This window comes from Lichenostomus cassidix, chromosome 2 (genome assembly GCF_008360975.1).
Source record: "Lichenostomus cassidix isolate B80296 chromosome 2, HeHo_3.0, whole genome shotgun sequence".
NCBI lineage: Eukaryota > Metazoa > Chordata > Aves > Passeriformes > Meliphagidae > Lichenostomus > Lichenostomus cassidix.
Genome location: NC_139482.1, coordinates 54,493,185 through 54,505,375, shown reverse-complemented (window position 1 = coordinate 54,505,375; position 12,191 = coordinate 54,493,185).

The window sequence follows — 12,191 nt, the reverse complement described above, 5'->3', positions numbered from 1 at the left end:
CATAAGAATTTTCTGGGACAGATTAAATAGAGAAGTAATAACTACGGTATTTGGTGGTGAAAAAAAACGTCAGTGGAGGAATGATGTTTCCAGTCACCAAAGTGTTTTTTATTGGCTCTGTGAAGCCTACTGATATAATTATGTAGTGTTCTTGTTCGCAGTAGTTTGTAAAAAGGTTGTAGTAGTGTAAGTCTTCTTTCATCTAAATATGACCTGGGTTATGGAGAAGTGAAAATTTTCCAGTCTTAAATCTGAGTGGCACAATGCTGACTATCAAATAAAAAGAGAAAGTCACTTAATCAGTAACTTCAGCCTTAAGTGTATGATCAATCTGCAAGAACTGATTTGCTTATTAGAGCACCAAGTGAAAACATCAGGGCATTTATGTCATATTAGCAGGAAGATTTATAGCATTTAATAGAAAGATTTCCACAAGGATTTTATAACTGTGCAATCAATATGGATAAAAGTAATCTGATTTAGGCAGAAAGTCAATATGCAATGATTAAGCAAATTCCCCAAATGACATGCAATTTCATTAGCACTACAAAGCCACATCTCTGCCTTTTGAAGCAAGAAAGGGATGGGGCTTTTCAGTTAATTACCTGAGCACTAAACGATGCTCAGGCAGCTCTCCAATGAAGTTAAAGGAAATGTGGGATGATATGCTGGAGAGAGCAATGGGTTCATCCTTCTCCAGAGGGAAGAGGGAAGCAAAGCAACTAGATGAGGTGAATGGAACACTTGTCTTTCACATTGTAGAGTGTTCTCGGGAGGACTTATTTCAACTAGAAGTGATTAATACAAAATGGTGTCAGTCCATAAAAATGTCAGCTCTCCATTCTTTGCAAGGAATCCAGGGAAAGGCTAGGAATATGGTACTTCCATCCTTTTCTTTCTTTTGCACATTCAAGTACTGAAGTCATCTCACAACTATTAATCCAAGAGGAATTTTGTCAGTCCAAACAGAAACAGAAACTGCTTGTCTCTCTATTTTAGCTGATAAAATTTTGGCATGCCATTTACGAAAGCAATGGGAAGCATCCAACTGCAGAGAAAAGGATCATAATAATGTACGGTTAAATTAATATGATGGTAAAACTAAGGGGTGAGAACACGGAATAATACATTAAATCATATGCCAATGCTTTGTGAAGGAATTATTCAAACCAGGAATACCTTAATAAGCACTTCTATATCCCTGTTCTCACTGCATGAACCTTGATGTTTGTATCAGCTAGAGAGGCTCCATACCTGCGCCATAGGGCTAATTTGTACTGTACACCTACCTATATTAATTAAATGCTGCATTTTGGCAGGATTCAGTCTCCAGATTAGTTTATAAATTAGAAATGTTATCTGTAAATTGAGAATCAACAGTGAAACAGCACTCTTGACAATACTTTTTAATTAATAGTAGAGCTCAGGAAAAGAAAGTCCAATGTAATAATGTTGTGACTGTGGAAAGAAACATAAAATTAAAACAAATGCCCCATGTCTGCCTTGCTTAAAGATTCAGCTGTGTACAGACTCCGTTCTTCAAAACTAAGCATTAACAGAAAAGTTGTCCTCCTGGAGGCTATTCCTCCCAAAATGGCACTTCAAAGATAATTTATATATGTGTGTGTATAGAAATATGTACATAAAGATAAATGTGTTCCTATACTGAACATGTTGAACTCAATATTGTTTTCCTTACTTTTACCAATGCCTTACTTAATCTGAAGACCCTGCTTACCATTTGCATTTCCTTCCATTTGAACAGAAGTAGTGCTGTGGTTGAAATTTTACCATCTGTTTTAGAACAGTTTCAATGCACAAGTAACTTCAATTTCACTTCCCACAGGCACTCACAACTTACAGTTGCTGTAAGCTTATTTGACCATCTTTTTTGAGCTCCACTTGTTTGGATATAGATTTCTCTACCTGTCCCCCAGCTCCCTCCTGCTTGCTCTTAGCCACAGGTGAGGAGAGGATGCGCTGCTGAGTGGGGATGGGATGACACCCCCTTCTCTCACCCTGGCATCCATCAGCAGGAACATGCTAAAAACGGGAAGGCATCCCATAATCTCATTAATACAAAGGCCGCTGCCTCTCCCCATCATTATTCAAACATTTATGTCAGTCCCTGCTCAGTAGTAAAGAGGTTTCAACTGAACTTGTGTTAAAGGTTTCCCATTGCAGCGGTGAGACTTGCTGATTGTTCACATGCATTCTTCGTGTTTCTCTGGCAAGTGCTCAATATAAGGAGATCGGTAACTCTGTAGATCAGGTCCTAATGATAATACTGCAGTTTTTTCAGTCAGTTCCCACAGAACTCTCTAATCTAACCCACCTACAGACTTAGCTGTAAAGAGTTCAGGAGACCAAACCTAGATGAGATGCTTTCCAAACACTTTTTGTAGCTCTTCTTGCCTAGCAGCTAAAGAACATCCTCTTCAATTCTTCTTCCACTGTGGCTTCATTCTAAAGACAGATCGTGGTTGTCTGCCCCATTGAAAAAGAGAGAATTACTGCCACCTTTCATTACACTGCAAGGACAATGGGAAAGACTTCTCTTTCTTTTCAAAGCCTTATCACTGTTGAAGTTGTCAGGGAGAGGGGTGTTCCTTTGTAATAAATACATAAAAGGAATAACTATAAAATACCAAAATATTTATATATATACATAATATATTAGAAATATAAAGTATTTTGGATAAAGAGGAAACTCTCACTTGTGTACTAGAACTAGCCTGTCAATTACTACAGCCACGCTGAGAGGAACTGACCACATTTCTACTAGTACGATTTCAGTCTGTCAGACATCAAATCACTCACAGCATCTAGACTTAGAGGCAAAATGTAGACTGCTGTTGACAAACTATACCTTTCTACATGATTCCCATTAAATTAAGAAGATGTCACCCTCCATTTCTGCATCAAATGCAAGACTAATAACTTTTGTTAGATAACATGTTCAGGTTGAGTTAATACTTGCGTGCCACTGATCCTGCATTAGGAGGTTTAACCCTCAGGCCATTGAAAAACTGAATGAGGTACCTACACTGATCTCTTCACATAATATATACATTTAATTCCTGCTAGCCTCTTCTGTTGGCTCTCCCACTGGAGTAAATAGGTAAATAAGGAAATTATTCTCTTGCTGGTACTGTTGTTTGCTGTTGTTAGCTCTTCAACCACTGTTTCTTACCTTTCTCATAGAGGTATTTCATATTAGGGTTTTCCAAACAGATTGAGAATCTTAGAAGTTTCACATGCATGGAAGACAGAATCACAGAATCAATTAGGTTGGGAAAGACCTCTGAGATCATCAAGTCCAACCTATGACCTAACACAACCTTGCCAACTAGACCATGGCACTGAGTGTCACATCCAGTCTTTCCTCAAACACCTCCAGGGATGGTGACTCTACCACCTCCCTGGGCAGCCCATTCCAAAATCTAATAATCTTTTCCGTGAAGAATTTTTTCCTAATGTCCAAACTAAGCCTCCCCTGGCTGTAAGACTATGTCCTCTTATCCTGTCTCTTGTTGCCTGGGAGAAGAGATGACACCCACCTGGCTACAACCTCCTTTCAGGCAGTTGTAGAGAGTGAAGAGGTCACCCCTGAGCCTCTTCCCCAGGCTAAACAACCTCTGCTCCCCCAGCCACTCCCCATAGGACTTGTGTTCCAGACCCTTCACCAGCTTAGTTGCCCTTCTCTGGACTTATTCCACTACTTCAAAATCCTTCCCAAATTGAGGGGCCCAGAACCAGACACAACTTCCTTGGTCCTGATGATCACACTATTCCTGATACAAGCCAGGATGCCATTGGCCTTCTTGGCCACCTGGGCACACACTGGCTCATATTCAGCTGCTGTTGACGAGCACCCCTAGGTCCTTTCCCGCTGGGTAGCTGTCCAGCCACTCTGTCCCCAGCCCTTAGCACTGCCCAGACTGTTCAGAACCCTCTGCAGAGACTTTCTACCCTCTAGAAAATTGACACTCCAACACAGCCTAATGTCTATGAGTTTGCTGTTGGTAGAGTCAATCCCCTCATCCACATATTGATAAAGTATTGATAAAGTATTAAAGAGGACTGGGCCCTCCACAGATCACTGGGGCGCACCATTAGTGACCAGACACCAACTGGATAAGCCAATGCAAATCCTGGAAGATAAAGAAGCTGATGGTTTAATCAAAAATCATAGTCTCATGATAACATTTAACAGAATAGAGTAGAAAGACAGAATTTTCAGAGCCTCATTTGCAAAAATCAATTGTTACTTCACAGGTCTTTAAGGGATTTCTTTTCTTAAATTGTACTGTTTTAGCAGCAATCAAGTTTATTTAGTGTTCCAGCCATTTTTCTATTCCCTTGAAAACTATGCACTTAATATTGAAATATTGCACTTAATATTGAAATATTGTACTTAAACACTTGCCCTGATGTGGTTACTGAAAAGCTGCTACCAGAAGCTTTTCCCTGAGAGTCTCTCCTTTCCCATGCAAACTATGAAAACAATGAGATGGTTTTGTAAATAGTATCTAAAACCTGCTGTTTTCCTGATCTGTTTGGGTTTAAGGCAGAGAGTGTTTGGAACTGGGCACTGTAGGACTTCAGCCAATCACCCCAGGAGGCAGGTGACCACTGACCAATCACCTATGGGATTTTAGCACATATAAGCAGAAGTTGTAAACAATAAAGGCTCTCTCTGCTTGCAAGTGGATCTGTGTGTGTGCCTGCTGCATCCTCTCTGGGTATTAGAGCGACACCCTGACTTTCAGTACTGGGGTTTATTTCAGTCTGATTTATGGTCAGTTTGTGCCCAAATGAAAATGCATCGCATTTATAAAACATTTATCTTATGCCGTATACCAATAAGTGAAGGAATTTATCTGAGCCAAGTAAAAGAAAAAAAAATCCAGCAGGTTAATTTTTCTTATTTGGTTTGGTTTTTTTTCTTTCTTTAGTACATCCAGATCTCTGCATTTTCATACACAGGTAACAGACCTCTCCTGAGCAGTCTCTATTCAGCTATGGTATATGCTTCATTAAGTACATGCTTAAATATTGAGGGCATGCTTGTATTTCATTGACCTAAGGGGAACTGAATGGCAGACATGAAGCCAAGCATGTGTTTGGGGTGAACAGGGATTCAGGCTACCTTTCATACTGCTAACAGCAAGTATTCATTATGGTTTGCACCTCTCATTTTCTGACAGTCAGCATGTGGTCAGAAATATAGTTTTGCTGTACATACTCATATACTATATATTTAAAAGTGTACACACACACGTTGCAAGTCAAAACCACACATGCTTCTTTTTTTTGTTCACTAGCACTGGTCTTGCTAGTAGGGATGTCACTATGCATTTTTATTTTAGTGAGATCATGCTCATTTTTTCAAATTGAACCTCATTACCACAGCTCAGGGATTGATGGATATTTTTATTCTTTTATCATTTTATCACAGCTTTTATCACCATAAGAACAGGAGACACACTTTAATTTTGCAATATACTGTAATCAAACCTTCTATGTAATATTAATTTTGTTATATACATCTTATAAAAAAGACCAGTGGCTTAAAATGTGTAAATCCAAAAATAAGCCATATGGCAACATATTCCAAAAGGACATGCAACATATTTCAGGTAGTTACCTCTAAAATAGCTACACCAGCTCCATGAGGCCTCTCTTAAGCAAAACGATTAAGAAATCTTGTTTCCTTCATGTCCACTGACAGAAGCCCCACAGGACCACTGTAAGAAAGAGGACAGGTTATCAAGGTACTAGAGCTATGGTTAAGGAAAAGTGAAGCTCCATCAGTTGACAATTCAGAGCACCTGAAGCTGGGCTTTCAAGGATGGTCAAGACATAAAACCTCTCTCAAATTGATGACTACACAGAAACTCCAGAAATACTAACTGCCTTACACCAAAGTTAGCATCTCTAGTACCCCCTAAACAATCACTGGAATGCAACCACATACATGATAGACCTAAAACATAACACATGGATATCCCCCATACTTAAGAAAGCTGATGTGCTCTTAAGTGGACTTGCTTGATAGCATTGTCTCAGTCTCATCTAACTTAATGTTTCTTGGCCATGTAGTAAAGGTCTCACCCATGGCTGAATTTTAACCTCAGACTAGACGAGGCTGTTGAATGAATCATGCAGTTTGGAGAAAACTTTATTGCTAGCTTTCAAAAGACATTGTTCTGGGCAATAGCTCTTCTCCATCACCTATTTAATAACTTTATGGGGATTATAAGTAATGGAGGTGAATGCTGAAATTGTAACTTTTCACAAAAGAGCTTTTTTCTAGAAGACTACTTCTTTACTGTTAACCCTGGAACTATTGAGAAAAGTGCCAGGCCAACTGGAGAAATACATCAGAGAGAAACAAAAAATCAAATTCTCCTACCAATTTTTGTTCTCTGTCCAGGATCAGGAAGGGGATAGACCTGCCACAAAACCTTCAGTTTCTACAGAAACCTCAAGTTGACAAGAATTTGTGTACCTGAGACACAGAGGTGCAAAGGATCCATATCACAGTTTTTTTTAAGTAGCTGAGTCCTAGCCTCAGTCAGTATATAAGTTGCAAACCACCAACAGCTCTTTCTCCTTCTTCTAGAGGATCCCAAGGAAAATGGGACAATTTCCTAAGCAGAACCAACATGCTACAATGGTGCAGTGAAGAGAATAAATTATGAGATTCTGAAAGAGAATCATGATAAAATCCCACTGATTTCAACCTGCACATTTCATATGCTAAGCACAGCTAGAGGCTACCACTCCCCAAGGCAGGAAAAGCCATGTTGTATCCTGTATATCAGCAACACTATCACGACAGCTTACAGAACTGCTGATTTACAGATGGCTAACCCTTCCTACTAGCTGCACTGTGGCCAGACTTGAAGGACTAACAGATGATGAAACCTACAAAACAAATACAGTATTATAAACCAGGAACTATTCTGTTTTCAAAAATGAGTTTTATATCTATGTGGAATTAACTAGGCAAAAATGATACCAATTTACAAGCCCTTATGTCTTAGCTTTTTAAAATTACAGTTTAAGATGAAGATTTGAGGTATATAATTAAATAGATAGATAGTCTGCTTCATTTGATTTTTATATCTGTCATGGTTTGAACACTGGCCAAATGCCAGGCACCCTAGATAGATATCTACTCACTCTGCTCTCCCCTGCCACAGCTGGGCAGAGGAGAGGGGAAAAAAGGTTAACACATAAAGGGTCCATGGAGTTGAGATAAGGACCGGGAGACACTCCAAGGACAGAATAGGCTCCTCTTAAAGTTGCAATAATAGAGTCAGAGGAAGCTAATGAGAAGTAAAAATAAGCCCTTAAGACACCATTCTTGCCCCCAACTCCTCCCTCCTTTCCACCGGCAGTGCAGGGGAACGGGATGTGGGGGTCTGGTCAGTCCATCACTGAGATCTTCTGCTGCTCAGGGACAGAAGTCTTTCATCTGTGTTGCTGTGGGGTCCCTCCCATGAGAGAGAGTTCTCCGCAAACTCCTCTAGTGTGGGTCCATTTCATGAGCAGACAGCACACATGCACACTGCTGCAATGTAAGTCTCCTTCCACAGGCAGTCCCCCCAAAACTGCTGCGACATGAGTCCCTCGTCCACAGGGTGCAGACCTCTAAGCTGAGGTCAGCCTGTTCCATCTTGGGAGCAAGGCCTCTCTTTCCACTGAGAGTCCCAGCGGATCACAGCCTCCTCCAGTCATCCACCTTTTCCAGCATGGGCACCTCCCCACAGACTGGGGGTGGATCTGTGCATTCCATGTGGACCCCATGGGCGGCAGGTGGACAACCTGTTTCACCATGGTCCTCACCACGGCCTGCAGAGGAAGTTCAGCTCTGGCGCCTGGAGCATATCCTCCCCCACCTTCTCCACTGATTTTGGTGTCTCCATGTTGTTTTCTCTCACATGTTCTAGCCTCCTCCTTCTCTGGCTAAAGGAACTGTGTGCCCCCATTGTTTTGATTTCTTCTTAAATATGTCATCACAGAGGAGTAACCAACATTTCTAATTGGCCCAGCCTTGGCCAGCAGCATGTCCATCTTCAGAGCCATCAGAGATTGGCTCTGCTGGGTATGGTGGAAGTGTCCAGAAGCTTCTCACAGGAGCCATCTTTGTGCCCCCCCCACCGAAAACTGGGCCAAGCAAAACCAACACAATATCATCCTGAACGTCCAGTGATAGAGGTTGTTTTCAACAGCCTGGATCTAACCCTGAGAAAGCTCCCAGAAGCTTTAATGGAGGCAGACTGTTTAGAATTTTTAAGCCAAATACAAGTGGATTTTGTCTCATTTTTCTCATTTGACTACATCAAAAGAAAAATTACAAGTGGGATATATGTACTAGATATGAGTAAGTCATGGAATACTCACCCCATGGTGGATCCTGTGATCCACCATTTTTCTACATGATATGAAATCTCACTGATTGAGACACTGAAGTGGTACCTATACTTTCTGATTTAGCCTCCATTTTTAAATCCATTAGGCTTAATTCCTAGTAGTCACACAACCTTTGGCCACTTGTTGAAAGGTCCAGTTCACACCACGGCTTTCAAATATCTTGCTTGGCATCCTTGGCACATCTGCTTTCCATTATTTGGCCATTCAATGTTTATTATTCCACATGTTAACTATCATACACTTCTTGCATGAAAAGCTCATGCAAATAATAACCTATTTATCATCTTTGAGAGATCCAAGCCTCTTCTTCACACAGAGAAGACACTTTTTGCAAGTTGTGTGTATGAGCTCAAAGCTTGAGTTTTAACCAAATTATCTGGGATACACAGACCCTTCTGTGACCCAGTTACTAATAAATTCTCTACTATGCTATGGCTTAATTTGGTGCATATTGCACATACACGGGGGTTCAGAAAAATAAACTCTGTGCAACTCTGTGGGGCTTCATAGGACTTGTTATCAGCCTGAGATATGCCAGAAGCAGCATGGTTATCCAGCTTAATAATGTAAAAAACACTGCATTTGAGCATCTGCATAGCAACAAGGATATTGTGTTGATTCCAGTGACTAAAAAAAATAGACAGTAAAAAAGAAAAAAAAAAAAAGCCAAACAAAACAACAAAACTAACCCCTCAACTCCCCCCATCCTCTAGGACAGAATTTTTGGCAGATATAATTCAATTTAAATCAGTGGATTTAAGACAAGGAAGTTGCATTCCCCAGAGTGATATTCACTGCAAATAATGTAAAGAGAGAAGCACAAGAGTTGTGATAACACAGCAAGCTCTCTTGTTTATGAGCAACATTATTCACATATGTCAGTGACTGGCCCTGCTATAAGAGGGAGTGAGTCTGGGAGGAATTCAACAGTAACAACCCTGCCATCCCATAGACTAGCAAGAACATATTACAAATTTAGATGTCGATGTGACAGTCTCTGATTTCTAACGAGTTGCTTATAGTATCACTATATTAAAACACACTCCTAGACCAACCAGGTGGCACTGGCAATGTTAGAAAAGTCTTGGGATGTCTTTCAAAGTGGAGATAGCAACTGTCATGCCCAAGCTGTAAGACTTTTTTGGTACAGACTCCTCCCTCAAAAATAAATAATCTGAGCTCAGCCACAACTCCAATTTCAGAGAAAAGCAGAGCCTTTGGAAAAAATTAAGAGTATATTATACTTCCCCAGCCTCCTTGTGAGAGACCTGCATGTCCCAAGTGAATGCAAGTCATGCTTCTGTCCTCAGCAACATCACCAACAAAACTGACCAGCCTGGTTGGGCTGGTCACAATGCACATGAAATCAGGTGAGATGTTAATTGTCCTGCCTTTCCTGACACATGATAAATCAGTCCAGGCATTCCAGTGTGATACATTAAATAAACTACGCCTGCAATTAGTTGACAGCAGCAGTGACATTGAAGATATACTGCATTTATTTGATTCCCTAACTATAATATGCCATTACTGCTGCCACAAAAGGCTTTCTGAAAATTGTTAGGATCCTGCTGAAGGATATCTACAGCAATATCTAAATTGATTTCTATTTTTAGTCAATATTAGAGCTTATCTGAAGTAAATGTTAATTACAGCATCCCTCCGAGAAATATACTCTTATTCTCAACCTAAAAAACAAACTGTTGACTTAATGCATTTTCCTCTTCTGTTTGGTTTCCCCATTTTATTTAAAACAAACAATACACCCATGATATCTAGCAGCTCACTGAAAGTCGTTCTTCATCTTCACCCTGTTTAAAAACTTATTTCCAAAAAAAGACTGATGCACAAGCCCTGGAAAGGGTCAATGAAGACAACTGAAATAAAATGTTTAACAAATAATTGAACACAAAAGAGGAGCTGAAGAGATAACCTGTACAGTGCAAGGCTGGCTGTTGCCCTGCAGCTCTCTGGCCTGCAGTGTTCTTGCCTAGAGGAAGCTGCTGGCTCTGCCCAAACTTCTGGCTTGCCCTGCTGCTTTATTGAAGTGTCCACATGCACCCAGCCAGAAGGTGTGAGATCAAGTCTAGCTCTCCAAGCAGAAAGGCTCTCTCTAATCACAAAACATTTTTTAAAGAAGATTTCATACCACTATGAAGAACTGAGGCAGTGCATCTGCCTATGCTTAAAAGCCTAAACATAGCAGATCTTATGCATGGCCATGAGCAACACACTACAGAGGAATCACATCTCCTTGTAAGACCCAATTCATGCTGGCCATTGCATTCTTCCCTCTATTATTGTACTGAGCAAGTCACATCTGAAAAAGACCACTTTGAAACCCCAGCAGATGTAGGATAGATACAACTCTCTATAAAGGCACACCCAGATTCCCAGGGACTTCCATGGCAGTTTTGTATTTATTCACTGGTTGTACAAGGAGAGTGCTCTGAGACCAGCTGACGTTTCATACTATTTTTAGGCAGCATGTAAATACCTGCATCTTGAGGAAGAGTACACAAAACCTCGATCTTTCCTGCTTATCCTGTATCTATCTATCTAGTCACATATCTATCAGTCCATTCTAGAAATAAGATCCCACCATAGCAGAACCTGCATAAAATACAGAGAAACTGTGCTTCACCTCGAACAGTTTAATATCCTGAGAATCATTATTCTTGAATGTGCTATTCCTGAAGCTAAGAGGGGGAAAAAAATCCACATTTAACTGAGCTAGACACTTCCTGTACTGAATATTTGTTTGGATCATGTTTAATTAAGAAATAACACTGGAATCTCAGGGCTGAAGTGTGGTGTGCTTTAAATAACATGCAAATAGCACTTGCTGCAGGGCTTCAATATGAGGACAGTTTCTTTCAATGTGAAAACATGTTTCAGGGAAGTAGACGCTGGAATTCAGTGCAGGCAAGCAAACAGTTAATTCTCTGAGTACGGCTCAGCCTAATTACAACTTCCTTTACCATAAAGGAAGGACCTAACCTTTTACCTCACCATTCTTTCTTTTTCTTTTCTTTCCCCTCTTATCTAGCTACTGTTCTAAATGGGCCACGTAATGGGGATACACTCTGCATGCAGTCTGCCATTCATTCTTTTTCCTTTAAGCAAAATTAAATCCTTGCAGAAATGCTGGACATGCAAGCTATCCTGACACAACCACAGGCAACCAGGCAAAGGCGTCTCTGCCACAGGCATGCAAACCTGCTTTGGCAGCAGCATCCACAATGCCCTCCACACCTTGGGCCTGGTCAGCCCCCATAGTCACACAGGCCTTTGTCTCCCTTTGGAAAAGTTACCTGTCAAATCAAAATGGCTTTCACCTAATTAGAAAACAGCTAACATTTGGCTAATGGCCACCAGGTGACCTGGACTGCTCTGAAAGTTGCAAGCAAGAGATGCAAGTCATGTGTCACAGCAGATTCCTGCGCCACACTTAGCTCCATTACCATCCATTGTTGTACCACAATGTGCTAGCACAGCCATAAAATAACATGTAATTACCGTGAGCTTAATTACCTCTTCTCTGATATGTCACATGGTATTAGGTGGCAACTGCAGGAAAAAATGGCTGTCACTGTTCTACAACAAGAGAAATCTCCAGAGATGTACTTCCTTTGAGTCAATGTGCCTTTGAAATTACTCTAATGCATAGAGGAAACAAACTCAATGTTAACAGAGGAAGACCAGAATCAGTGTAAATGAAAGCCTGAGAAAGAAAATTTAAGGTA